A 14,072-nucleotide genomic window follows, 5' to 3' on the forward strand; every position below is an offset into this window, starting at 1 on the left:
AGGCAACAGGTGGCTCTTCAAAAATGAACGTGAAGAGTATGATTTGGGCGCCACCAAACACCTAGGAGTGTCCTTTTGTCTGGACTTCTTCCCACAGGGGACACTCCAACTGCACCCAAGAGACAATCTGGAGTCCAGTGAACTCTCCTCTCTAAGGAGCCCAATTTAAGAGAACACCTTTTCTAACACGTGTTCTATTACATGGTATTAGAGAAAAAGATTTGCCTAAAAGCCCCAGGAATCGCTATAAAGGTTTCAGAACAAAGCATTTAATTACCTTTCACACACTATGGCAATTTTTACTTTAAAACGCCTTCTGCATTAATATGAATTCCTCCTGAACACCCCTGGTAAAAATAACCTTGTAAAAAGCATCTCTCTGAGGCAAATAATCAGAGTCTATCCCGCGGTTACACCATCTGCAAACCTCCCTCGTTAGCCCCCACACAAATGTATTTAAGAAGCGGTTTCAAATGCATAAAACCAGGAAATAAGAAGTCACTTCCTCACCGAGGTCCAGCCAAGGAATATATTAAGGATCTTCAAATCCGGACTTTTCTGAAATCTCTCAAATTCCTGCTTTCCATGGAGAAATTGATAAGTTCACCTCTGTGTCCCCATCCTATAAGCCAAAAGAAAATGAATGAATTTTCTGAAGAGTTCAACTGAGTTTCATATAAAGAGCATCAAAGTTCAAAGTCTTTATAAAACAATGTCAACACCAATTTCCAAGAGAAGAAGGAGATATCCAAGTGTCAAAAAAAATTATATCTAGGAGTCCCTGATAAAAAGGAGCATAGTATAGAGAAGAGGACAAAAATGTTGAGAATATTGGTTTTGACTGTCTTTGTTAAATATTCTCCGCCATAGGGTCAGCATGGATCCAGAGGGATCTTCCCGCAGGTTTACCCAACATTCACTCCACGTTCACTCACCTCTCCAGGGGAACGACTCACAGATGGTTCACCAACACCAGGAGAGGTCAAAATACTCAAACTCATAAAGCAGACCTGAAAAATCTTGCTAAGGTCATGTTTATTGTTAAAGATTGTTTTTTAATTTTTCCTTTTTCTCCCCAAAGCCCCCCGGTACACAGTTGTATATTTTTAGTTGTGGGTCCTTCTGGTTGTGGCATGTGGGACACCGCCTCAGCATAGCCTGATGGGCCGTGCCATGTTCGCGCCCAGGATCCAAACCAGTGAAACCCTGGGCCACCAAAGGGGAGCGCGTGCAAACCCAACCACTCAGCCACAGGGCCGGCCCAAGGTTATGTTTAGATATGAAAATATTTCATAGATTTATAAGTCAATGTGAAAAATTTAATATGCAAATATTATACATAGGTCAAATAATTTGGTTTGAAAATATAACCAAAATATCTAAGGTAGCGATGCCAAATAAAGCTGAAAGAGAACAAGATAGCAGCTCATGGTTGGAGAAATGAAGAGAGATGAAGGCGCCTGCAACGACACCTGGATGAAAACAGAGAAGGAGGGGCAGATTAGGAAGAGGAATGTTGAGCTTGGGATCAGCTTGGAAACCAGACAAATGAAGTTAACAGAGCAATTAACTGAAGCACCCAATAAACAAGGCAACTACCTGACAGCCCAGGGAATAATTTAGAAGCAAACACGACACTGTGTCTCCATTTCGTGCAGATCAGCCACAAAAAGGTGCTCGTGTTGTCACATTTCAGCCAAATGAAACACCAGGAGACCATAAGAGAGGTGATGAGAGAGCGAAATAGTCCATCGAGTGATGAAAGGCTAATATAGAACCTATCCATTCCGTTGTTTATCACATTTGACAACAAATTGAATCCAGGAAACAGAAATGGTAACAAAACTAACACACTTCATTAGGGGGGAAAGCTTAAAGCCTGTGTGGAACAGCTCATCTGCCCAGGTTCAATTTCTTCTGAGATCTTTGCAGAAGCTATGGCGATTGGAGAAGGAAAAGATTGTGAGCTTCAGAGAATTACGAGATTCGTCGGGGTTTAAAATTTGCCAGCGAGAAGTCCTATGCGACAGAAAATGGAGCTTCAGAGGCTGGCACAAGCAACAACAAACGATGCAAGCATCCAGCCGGAGGGAGGGAGCTCATAATGAGATATGTACCCAAATTGTTCAGTTGCTGCCTGGCGGGGAAGCAGAAACTTGGAGTGCAAATTAAAGGACATTGGGATAATGAGGACAGGAGAGTCACCTTGCATTTGCAAAGTGACTCATTGAGGAAGCCGATGAACAGCAGCACAGAGACGTGAAAACAGAGTTCATCCCAGTTCAGGAGAAAACCGTGTTTAATTGCGAGGGAATTAGGAAAAGATTCTCATAAAAATATATCTCCTAAGACAAAACCCCATTTTCAACTTAAATAGACTTTTACGAACCGCATTAAGTATCATGGCTGTCGGAAGAGAAATCCCACAACACAGCGAGAGGCAGCATCAGTTAAATTCAGAAGCCAGGGATTTGGAGATCTGAATCATCAAGGTGTCTTCATAAAGTGTCCTCTCTACGAAATACACAGGCACAGAGAGTCTACAAGTTTCCAGGAATTTGCTCCTTAATTGTATTTGTTTGGTGGAGAAACAATCTTCCCGGGAAAGAAGGGCAGATTGCTAACTCCAGAGAGTCGCTTGGGCTTGGGGGTCGGTTGGTTTGTTACACTGCTGTCCCGCAGATAATCTGTGGTTCATTGACCTGTGTTTGTCCCCAGAGCTGAAAGAGGCTGCTGGGAATGGGCCATCGCCTCCTCCCCATCCCCACCAGGTGGCCGCGCTTTGCCTGTGACATCTGAGCTCCGCGTCCCAGCATCTCATAAAGTTTTCAAGTTGAGTTGCTGGGCCCAAAGTGCAAGTTGCCTGAACCCCTAGAGGATAAGACCCATCAGACTCTGTTTTTGTTTTGAAATTTGGGGGTCGGAGAGAGACACAAGCAAGCAGCACCGCCCTGGATCTCTCCCCTGGAGATTGAAGTTGGAGCGTTCTGTGGGCCCTGCCAGGAGCAGGGGCAAGCGCCCAGCCCCAGCCAGACATGAGGGGCGCCGACTGCTCCCCACGTTGGCGCAGCCTGGGAGGGGCACCCTCTGCTCCGGACCAGCAGGGGTGGAAGGCAGCTTCGCATCAAGACAGAGTGGGAAGAGGTGGTTTCAGCCACCCTCTCCTCTACTCGCTCGGGGTTTGGAGCCACTTCACAAGCTGCAGGGCATGTGCTGTGCAACATTAACTGTGCGCCAGAGCCCGGAGGGAAGCAGGTGTGGGGTCAAACTGATGCAGAGGTTTGCAACCATGAGCTCCCCCAAGGAGACATTTGGGCACTAAATGGACCTTGCAGCAACAGGAGGGGAGGGTAAGACACAGCTCCCCTCCAGCTGTGCGCTGCGTGGGGGGGCGTTCGTGCACACTCGCTCCACGCGACCGTGGCTGCACTGTCCTCCCCAGCCTGAGCTGCGGGCTAGTCACAGGTACGCCGCTACGCCGCGAAGAAAGAATTCTGTTTAGAAAAAGTTGCAAAATGCTTCACCCCGTTGGCCATTCCAAAGCACATCCACGTCTTTTAGTCTCTGAGAAAGCCAGCACAGACTTCCCTTCACTTATTTGAACACAGGATCTGTCTTAAAGCACAGTATGATGAATAAATGAGGACTCGTGCCTCCCCTGGGCCCCCTCCCTCAGTAAAAATGAGCTTTACTGAATTTGCATCCCTAAGTGTTTTCATTCAACAACAAAAACAAAACAAACAGAGATAAAATCTTCAAGTTTTGAAAACGAAAAACAAGCCAATATACTTCTGCTTTCTTGCCTGTGGTTGTGTTTTCACACGTCGGGCAGAAGCCACGGGGGTCCCCTCCCAGGGCCCACCCCTGGTCAGAGCTGGCTAGGTTTGGGGTTAGCAAAGCAACTTTCTGAGATGGCAACCTGGACCCTGCCGGGAGCACCTACAGCACTGGGGCATCTTCCCGAAATCCTAATGTCATATCTCAACTGCCATCATTCGTGATTCACGTCTAATTAAACTCTTAACCTCATGGTTCACTTTGAAAATCCATCCAGGCCACACAGTGAGCATGGGGCTCTTTGCTTTGGACTCTGCCCTCCACTGTGCAAAAGCAGATGACCCCCTTCCTTGGAAATCCAGAGCCACTGCTCCTGCCGTGCTGCCCACAGCCCCCAGTCTGGGCCTCGGCGGGGGCGGCATCCTGCCCACCACTGTAACCAGCACCACAGGCTGTCCTGCACGCCGACAGTCACTGTGCACACATCACAGTTCTCAGCAGCCTTTCCCCCATAATGCTTGAGGGAAGCAGCAGCCCCTGCCCTCGGGGTCAGGAGTAACAGAGGCAAGGGGAGGCCCGGGCAACCAATAACGTAAGGGGGCTTGGAGAGCCTGTCTTGGGACCGGTGAGGCTGGGGCCACCTCACAGGAGAGAGTGTTAGCAGGAGGGGCCATGCCGGTCCAGGAGTGCCCATGCCCCAGCCGGGAGGAGTTAGCCGACAGTTGGTGTAGGAGGTAAGGCAGAGCGGACGCATGCAGCAGCCTCCAGGAGAGAGAGGATGGTGCTCGGGGTCAGTGACGCTGATGGGCAGCTCAGCTTCTGAATGTGCAAAAGGGCAACACGCCAGGCCTGCCTCTCGCTCCGTCCTCCACCACTGCGAGGCCTTCAAAGCAGAGAAGCCTGGGCGTCCTAGGGAGGGTTCAGCACATCCAGAGGGCAGCTGGCCAGGGAACTCCACAGCCAGGAGATGGTACTGCCCACAGGCCTGACCCAGCGACTACCCAGCGAGCCAGAGTCCACCAGGGAGGCCTGCCCCTGCAAGCAGGGCGCCCAGGCTTCTCTGCGGCCTTGAGCAAGTGACCGCCCCAGAGGGTCAGCTCCTACTAGAAAAATGGACACAACAATAATATCAGTGAGAGCCCCTCAACATTGCTGACCAGCTCAAGTGAGAAAACACGCACGAAATACTTGGGAAACTGTGCTACTGCTCAAGCAGCAATTACAGGAGATGCAAAACCAGCTGGCTGCCCGCTCGCAGCCACTCTCCTCAGGGCTGTGTGGGACCCCGCACTTCTTCAGGGATGCAGCCTTTCCCCCTGGCCTCTCTGGTGGGCTGTTACCCAGGCTGAGTCTCTGCCTGCCTGGTTCTGGGACCCCAGGGTGGGCACAGGGCCTTGGTAAGCTGATAAGGGCCCATAAAGACACCAGGTGGCAATCCCTGCAGCCTGTCAATGTGACCTTAAGTGGCAAAGACTTTGCAGACATGATTAAATTAATGGTCTTCAGATGGGGAGATTATCCTGGATTATGTGGGTGGACCCCAAGTGCCATCACAACTGTCCTTAGGAGGGGCGGCAGAGGGAGATTCCACAGCACGCTCAGAGGAGAAGGTGGTGTGACCAGAGAGGCAGAGACTGGGGTGATGCAAAGAATGCCTGGAGCCCCCAGACACTGGAGGAGGCAGGAAGGACCCTCCCCTAGCGCCTTCACGGGACCCCAGCTCTGCGGATACTTGGATTTCAGACTTCCGGCCTCCACAAGTCTGAGAGGGTAAACTTCCATTGTTTTAAGCTGCTCAGTTTGTCGTGATTCGTTACAGCAGCCACAAGAAGAACTACAAGCCTGAGCTAGGCCAGTCAGAGTCCCGTCTGGCTTTTTCAAACTGAAACCAGGAGAATTTTTTCCCTTGTCGAGTGTCCTGGCTGGGAGGATTAAGGACCGAGCCTCCTAAGCCAGCGTCCCTCCCGCTGCATGAAATAAAGCTCGTTTACAGTAGGAAAGAAGGAGGTCACGGCTTAAGAGAAGCAAAACCAGACGTGAGAAGAATTAACAGTGACCCCTGAGGGCAGCTTCCCGAGGTTTGCCTGCAGCCAGGGTGCTCTCCTTGGATGCTTAAGCCAGTCCGTGCTGGGTTTCTCGACAAGGAGCTCCGATTCACAGACCGCTCATGCAGAGAACTTTAGACCTGAGCGATCAGACCCGCTTTCTGAAGACAAGCACGTCCCTGCCTGAGAGGAGGGCTGTGCCCTCGCACAGTGGCCATCTGCCCTTACAGAACCGAGCAGGAGCAGAGCAGGGAGTGTGTGTGTGTGTGAGTGTGTGTGTGTGTGATTTCTATTTTTACGTCTTAGACAACCTTTCTGGCTGGGGAGGGTCTGCCCCTCCCTGAGCTACACAATCCTTGGAGACAGCAGGGGCCCAGCAGAAACACGCCTGTGACGTGCGAACTAGCCATCCCAGAGCCGGATCTCCTCTACCCGGCCAGCACACCCAAGAGGCACTGTTCCTCCACCTTCCTCATCCCAGGGCCAGGTGCCAGGCAACTGGGGATCACCCCCATAGCCCAAAGCCCCCCAGAATGATTCAAACCTGCCAGTCCTAAGTGTTCACCCCTCCCTGCCTTGCCTGTCCCTCAAAAACCCCAACAAAGCCCATCGCCTGGGCTCCCCTCATTCCTGCTTCTGCCCCCTGACCCCCTGGGGCTTCCCCGTGTGGCCTGGCGTGCCCTGGTGTGCCCCATCTCTAGGACCCATGAGACTAATCTGTGTCTTCCTGAGCCTCTCCTCTGTCTCCTTAGCCACACCTGACTGACCATCTCATAAAAACACAAACAAAAGCCCTGCCCAGCAATGCGAGCAGGCAGGGACACCACGAGGAGCCCGGGGGTGAGTCAAGGGCGTGAAGGAGGGAAGGACACAGGCAACCGATACAAAGGAAGACAGTATGAGGAATGGGAATTCAAGAAATGAAATGCCTTTTACTCAAGCAAAGAGAGTGGGCAATGAATGAGGGTCTATTTGCTCTTTATGGAGTCTAAAAATGCCTAAGTGTGAATGCATCCTCTCCTATTTTGTTTAAAATGAAAACTGAGATTCTAGAAGTTTCCAGAATGACAATCAGTAGGCTGTAACCCAGACACCAAGTCTATCTTGGGCAAAGTGGAAGGAATGGCATGTATTTTAAACATATATAAAGTAAAAAGTCTTACCAGTAAGCTGATAGGGTGGTCGTCCCATAAGAGGCTGTCTTTTCTTCCCTGTCCACTGGGAAGACTCTTGGCTTCCAGGATGGGTGGGAAAGGAAACTCGGCCTGCTCCCCCTACAGTTCCCAGATGGGGACCACTGGAGGTGTCTGAGCAGCTGCACCCTCATGCAGAGTCCAGAAGCAGGGAGACGTTGGGACCTCCCAAGTTCAAAGAACCAGTCCCCAAGTCACATGCAATCACGTAGACTTTGGGGGGCTTCAGAAAGTGTCCTTTCAGGACCCTCACCCTCACAGACCGTGTCTTATTTGTTCCCTGTTATAGACCAAGAGCCTCACGCAGCACCCAATATGAAGACGTGCTCACAAATACCTGCTGAAAGGTTGAAACAAGAAGAAGAAGACAGCTTGTTCTAATAGCAGAGAGAAGAAAGAAAATGTAATACTTGGAGTAACATTCTTTGTAATCCCCAGCAATCAACAACTACAGAGGCAGAGGACCAAGACCACAGCACCTCGGCTGCCCAAGAAGCCTGGAGTCCTGGATGCCTGGCAAAGAGCAGCCTGCTTTTCTCCATGGGAACTCCAAGAAATTGGCCCCCCTGGAACCCTCACAAAGCCCCCTCTCGGCCTTGTGTTCATCTGCTGAGAACAGGAAGAATGGAAAACAGCAATTCTGACTCATCCTATTGATTGCAGCGTCCTTCACAAAAGGCAAAGTAGGTGCTAGCAGCATGTTGTAATGCCTTATTCATAAAACTCCATAGTGAGAAGGAAGTAAGTACACAATTTTGCTGCATGATGGAGGGCAATACAGAGCTATTTGCAGCTAGTTTGGTTGTTAATATTCATTGAAATGGGGCAGGATGAGCTGCCCCTGTTAGGATAATGGTCCGTGGGTCCCAGAGAAGCAGAATTCTCTACGTTCCACTTTCCTTTGATTTTAAATGATGACAATGCCAGGAAATGCTCATTTCAAGATGGCTTTCGGTTGTTAAATTTAATTCTAGATCATGCAAAGATAAAGAAAACATGTAACCTCAGGTACAAGCAAACAGCATCCAGACAATTCCAAGGGCCAACTCAGAGAATTCATCCTCCCAGCCTCTCAAATGTGTCAGGACCACGCAAATGAAGGGGGAGGATGGCAATTTTCTGGCGGATCAAGTTACCCAGTCATCATCATTCCTGCACAACCTTCCTGGGACTAAGAGAAAGGCCGGAGAAAGATCTGCACTCTAGTGTATGCTGTTTACCAGCGTATTAGCTTCCCGTGGCTGCCATAACAAATGACCAGAAACTGGGCGATTTAAAATAACAGAAATGTGTTCTGTCAGAGTTCTGGAGTCCACAAGTCCAAAATCAAGGTGTGGGCAGGGTGGGTTCCTTCCAGAGGCTCTGACAGAGAATCTGCTCCAGGCCTCTGTCCCGGCTTCTGGCGGCTGCCGGCGGTCCTTGACATCACTTGGCCTGTGGCTGCATCACTCCAGTCTCCACCTCCAGCTTCACATAGGTCTCTCCCATGTCTCTGTGTGTCCTCGTCTCTCTTTACAAGGACACCAGCCATTGGGTTTAGGACCCACTAAATCCAGGATGACCTCATCTGACATAACTACATGTACAAAGACTGTACTTGCAAATAAGGTCCCGTTCACAGGTGCTGGGTGCTAGGACTTGGACAGATCTTTTGGGGGGATACTTTTCAACCCACCACCACCTGCATTTACAAAAATGTGCCAGCAAAGGCAAGGGTGGGCCAGCCGTGAACTCTCACCCTTAGACATCCATACTTTGATGAAGCCTTTGCTCACAGTGAATGCCTTTGCCAGTATTTTTTTTCTTTCAAAGATTGGCACCTGAGCTAACAAATGTTGCCAATCATTTTTCTTCTTCTTCTTCTCCCCAAAGTACCCCAGTATCTAGTTGTATATTGTAGTTGTAGGTCCTTCTGGTTGTGCTGTGTGGGACACCGCGTCAGCATGGCTTGATGAGCAGTGCCGTGTCCGCACCCAGGAACCGAACCTGCGAAACCCTGGGCTGCCGAAGTGGATCATGTGAACTTAACCACTCAGCCACAGGGCTGGCCCCTTGCCAGTATATTTTTATTAACACAGAACTTACTAAGTACCAAGCACTGCACTAAGCTCTTGGCCCACGTCCCCATTTAGCATAAATGCATCTAGAACATCAATCTTCCACTTTGATATGAATCAAGTGTCTGAGAGGATCTTTTCCTAAGTGTGAGCACAGAGAAGATGAGGTTCCTGGTGGGGACAGGGGGGCTCAGGAGAAGGCCCTATAAAGGGCATGTGGAGAAACCAAGACAGAAGCCCTGACCTCAACATGGCTCCTGAGACAAGTCATGTGGACAAGGCACAGCCAAGCAGATTCCATCCAGAAACTTCTCCCAGCAAGCTGTTGCTCGGGCCCAGCTCACTCTGTCCTATTCTGGAAGCATGAATGGTGGGAAGGGAGTGGAAAGACCAGACTCCCTCACAAGGATTTACAGGCGTCTGCCCAGCAGAAGACCAGGGACACAATGAGTCTGCCTCCAGGTTATTTAAGAAGACCCCATCAGCAGGGTGGCACGGGATGTTGCTGTCAATTTTAACCTCCACATGCGTGAAACTGACGTACTTGACAAAAGGAATCCACACCTGTATGGGTGTCACCAAAACAAGTAATCACGAGAATAATCTGCTTCAAAACTTTGATAAATCAGGTGGAAAAAAAAGCATAAGTGCAGGAAGACAATTTAACGTACAATCTAACAGAGGACAACAGCAGAAACAGACTTTTTAAAATTCATAATAAATATGTTCATAATTCCATGATAATATATTTGAGAACCTGGATTTAATGGGCAATTTTCTAGGCAAATACAAATTATAAAGCTGACCTGAGAAGAACTAGAAAACCTAAACCAGTGGCTCTCAAACTGGAGTGTGCGTCAGGATCACCTGAAGTCTAGTTAAAACACAGATGGCTGGGCCCACCCAGAGTTGCTAATTCAAGAGGTCTGTGGGCAGGTGGGGTGGGAGTTTCCAAAAATGTGCATTTCTAACAAGTTCCCAGGTGACGCTGATGCCGCTGGTGCAGGAAACACACTTGGGAACCAGTGTCTAAACACTAAGTCCCATGAGACCAAGGATCTTGGCTATATGGACACAGTCACTATAATTGGTTCAATTAATAAACGAATGAATAGTTCAATATTAGGAAATTGAATATAGTTCATTATTATAAGAGAAAATCCATGTGCTCTAGGATCTTTAATGTCTATACGGGTTTTGTAGCTGGAGGAGACACTCATACTCTTTAAAATGTAATTCTCAAGGTACTGAACACAGTACCTTATAAATAAAACTTAGACAATAATTGCTCTTAAGCAATGTTTAAAAATGAAATTATTTCAATTTCCGTAAATTATTTGAATTATGTCTACAAAAAAATGATGGACTATCTGGAAGCCTTCAGGCACGTAAAAGGCAAAAAAACATTCACGAGTAGGATGATTATATAAGTTATTACTGCATCCACTCGGTCCAAGCGTGAATATTAACAGCAGGGGTTTAAGTGACTTCGTTATATGTAGTCTGAATCTCGTCAATGTTACAAAATCTTACAAGATGACTTGTTTTTCTACCTTCCTAGGTTTAGAACCCAAAAGGAAGAAGGGAAAGAACATCCCGGTCTAGCCAACGCTGTGGGTCCTGGGCTGCTGGTCTACTGATCCATGGCCCGGACAGAGACCAGCCATGCCTCGGAGGCGGGTGGAGCAGCCTGCCATCCCGGGCGTGGCTGGACTGTGAAGCCTTCACTCTGGACATCAGGCAGGCTTGTCACGCTCAGACCTTTCGTGGAAGTTTGAATCTTCCAAATCCTAATGTTCTTCAAGGGGTGTGTTCTTAATTCCCCTTGGCCATCACTATACAGCATGTGTCCCATCCCTGGTACCTGTGACTGGTGTGTTAACATGATTGGAAACACGCATAGTTCACTGACATCCTATTACAGTGAACAGAATCACTCAGTTTTGCCTCCCGGTCAAGGGTCTCAGGTGAAAGGGACTTTGACTAACACTGTTTTCCATAGGCGGCAGGTTCTTCTGTTGCATTTGCTACTGTTACTCTCAGCGAGCACTAGAGAGGAGATGAGGACAAACCACGCCGAGACTGTCTTCACTTGTAATGACATGCCATTCAAATCAAACCGTTTTTTGTTTCCCAGTGTTTCCCCAAAGCCTATTTTAAAATGTCTTTTCCAATCCCCATCAAAGCTCCAACAACATTTTTCACAGAAATAAAACAAAGAATCCTAAAATTTATATGGGACAACAAAAGACCCCGAATAGCCAAAGGAATCCTGAGGAAAAACAACAAAGCTGGAGATATCATACTCCCTGATTTCAAATTATGCTACAAAGCTATAGTAACCAAAAGGGCATGGTACTGTCCCCAAAACAGACACACAGATCAGTGGGACAGAATCAAGAGCCCAGAAATGTACCCACACATCTATGGACAGCTAATTTTCGACCAGGGAGCCAGGAACATACAGTGGAGAAAGGAGAGTCTCTTCAATAAATGTTGTTGGGGAACCTGGACAGCACATGCAAAAGACTGAAAGTAGGCCGTCATCTTACACCATAAACAAAAATTAACTCAAAATGGATTAAAGACTTGAATGTAAGACCTGAAACCATGAAACTTCTAGAAGAAAACATAGGCAGTACGCTTTTCAATACCAGTCTTAGCAGCATATTTTCAAGTACCATGTCTGACTGGGCAAGGGAAACAACAGAAAAAATAAATAAATGGGACTACATCAAACTAAAAAGCTTCTGCACAGCAAAGGAAACCATCAACAATATAAAAAGACAAGCTAACAATTGGGAGAGGATATTGGCAAACCATATATCTAATAAGCGGTTAATATCCAAAATATATAAACTCACACATCTCAACAACAGAAAAACTAACAACCCAAGTCAAAAATGGGCAAAAGATCTGAACAGAGATTTCTCCAAAGAAGATACACAGATGGCCAACAGGCATGTGAAAAGGTGCTCAACATCATTAACTATCAAGGAAATGCAAATCCAAACTACAATGAGATATCACCTCACTCCTGTCAGAATGGCTATAATTAGCAAGACAGGAAACAAGTGTTGGAGAGGATGCCGAGAGAAGGGAATCCACATACACTGCTGGTGGGAATGCAAACTGGTGCAGCCATTATGGAAAGCAGTATGGAGTACCCTCAAAAGATTAATAATAGATCTACCATACAATCCAGCTATTCCACTGCTGGGTATTTATCCAAAGAACATGAAAACACGAATGCATAAAGATACATGCATGCCTATGTTTATCACAAAATTATTCACAATAGCTGAGACTTGGAAGAAACCTAGGTGCCCATCAAGGGACGAATGGATAAAGAAGATTTGGTGTATATACACAATGGAATACTACTCAGCCATAAGAAATGATGAAATCCGGCCATTTGTGACAACGTGGATGGAACTTGAGGGCATTATGCAAAGTAAAATAAGTCAGAGGGACAAAGTCAAACACCATATGATCTCACTCATAAGTAGAAGATAAAAACAACGACAAACAAACACATAGCAACAGAGATTGGATTAGTGGTTACCAGCGGGGAGGGGGGAGGGAGAGGGTGAAAGGGGTGATTAGACACATGCGTGTGGTGATGGATTGTAACTAGTCTTTGGGTGGTGAGCATGTTGCAATCTACACAGAATTCGAAATATAATGATGTACACCTGAAATGTATAGAATGTTATAAACCAATGTTACTGCAATAAAAATAAATAAGTAAATAAATAAATAAAAATATGTCTTTTCAGGGCCAGCCTGGTGGCGTAGAGGTTAAGTTTGTGCACTTTGGTTCGTTGGCCTGGGGTTCACGGGTTCAGATCCCAGGCACAGACTTGTGCACTGCTCATCCAGCCAGGTTCTGGTGGCATCCCATACACAAAAAATAGAGAAAGATTGGCACAGCTATTAGCTCAGGGCCAATCTTCCTCAAAAGAAAAAAAATCAGAGTCTTTTCTTGTGCTGTTCCCTTTTCCTGAAGCATCTCACCTCCTCTCTCCCCATGTCCCAACCCTGCCTCCCTGAAGCCGTGCACCCCACGAGGAGAGACACAGCCTGTCTTGTTCACCATTACATTCCTGGGGTCTGGCCCAGTGTCTGGCCCTTACCAATGCCAAGTAAACATTTTTTGGATGGATGAGAAAGTGACTGACATACTCTTCAGGTTGAAATGGTGCCATGTGCATGAGGCCTGCCCCAGCACAACCCTGAAGACGTCCAATGTCCTCCAGGCTCTGTGAACGTCTTCCATGTCTCCCTTCCACACGTAGCACATTCTGCCTGCTATCAGGTCTGGACAAACCCCTGCAAGAGCATCAGCACTGTGAGGACAAGGACCACCTTTGCCTTTGTGTGTCCCTCGTCAAGCTCTTGAGCATGGTATGTGCTCACCAAAGTTTGTTGAATGAATGAACAAGCGAGTGAATGAATGAAGCCACGAACAGACGTTTCGTACAGTTCCCCTTATCTCAGGGACAGTCACAAGGAGACCAGCTGGCAATAAGGATTTGGTGAGAAGGGAAGTCTCTCCCGGGGGTGAGGATGTGACCCAGGCCCCGACACTGAGCCCAGGCCTTGCACGGCCTCAGATCCTGCCCAGAGGCAGGGAAGCCCTGATCTCACTCCTCCAGGAGCATCAGCCAGCAGGAGCATAATACGGCTGCCTCAGTAGGGACACGGAGCACAAAAGATAACCAGGAAGACCCGTCATCAGGTACCATTTATACATCAAGACTTAGGAAGTTTAGAATAAATCTGTTAATTCCTGATAAGCCTTAACATCCTGCCCCTGACACCACTCCATTCCTACTCTGCCAAACATTTAGTTCCCAGGTGTAACAGTCAGGTTTTGCTGTGTAACAAACAACCACAAAAATCTCAGAAGAGTCCAGCATAAGCATTTGTTTCTCACTAACAAGTATGAGGGATGACAGGCAGCTCTGCTTTGTGCTGGGGTCATGTCTAAGCTGCTC

The 14,072-nt window shown here is 47.7% G+C and overlaps 1 long non-coding RNA gene across 1 annotated transcript in view; it reads right to left on the reverse strand.

Annotated features, from left to right (window-relative positions):
- Positions 1-14,072, reverse strand: part of LOC139074017 (uncharacterized) — a 61,982-nt gene that overhangs the window by 8,825 nt on the left and 39,085 nt on the right. The window contains exon 2 of the long non-coding RNA XR_011523303.1: positions 511-622. This is a non-coding gene — a long non-coding RNA (uncharacterized lncRNA). The remainder of the gene's footprint in view (positions 1-510; positions 623-14,072) is intronic.

This window comes from Equus przewalskii, chromosome 1 (genome assembly GCF_037783145.1).
Source record: "Equus przewalskii isolate Varuska chromosome 1, EquPr2, whole genome shotgun sequence".
NCBI lineage: Eukaryota > Metazoa > Chordata > Mammalia > Perissodactyla > Equidae > Equus > Equus przewalskii.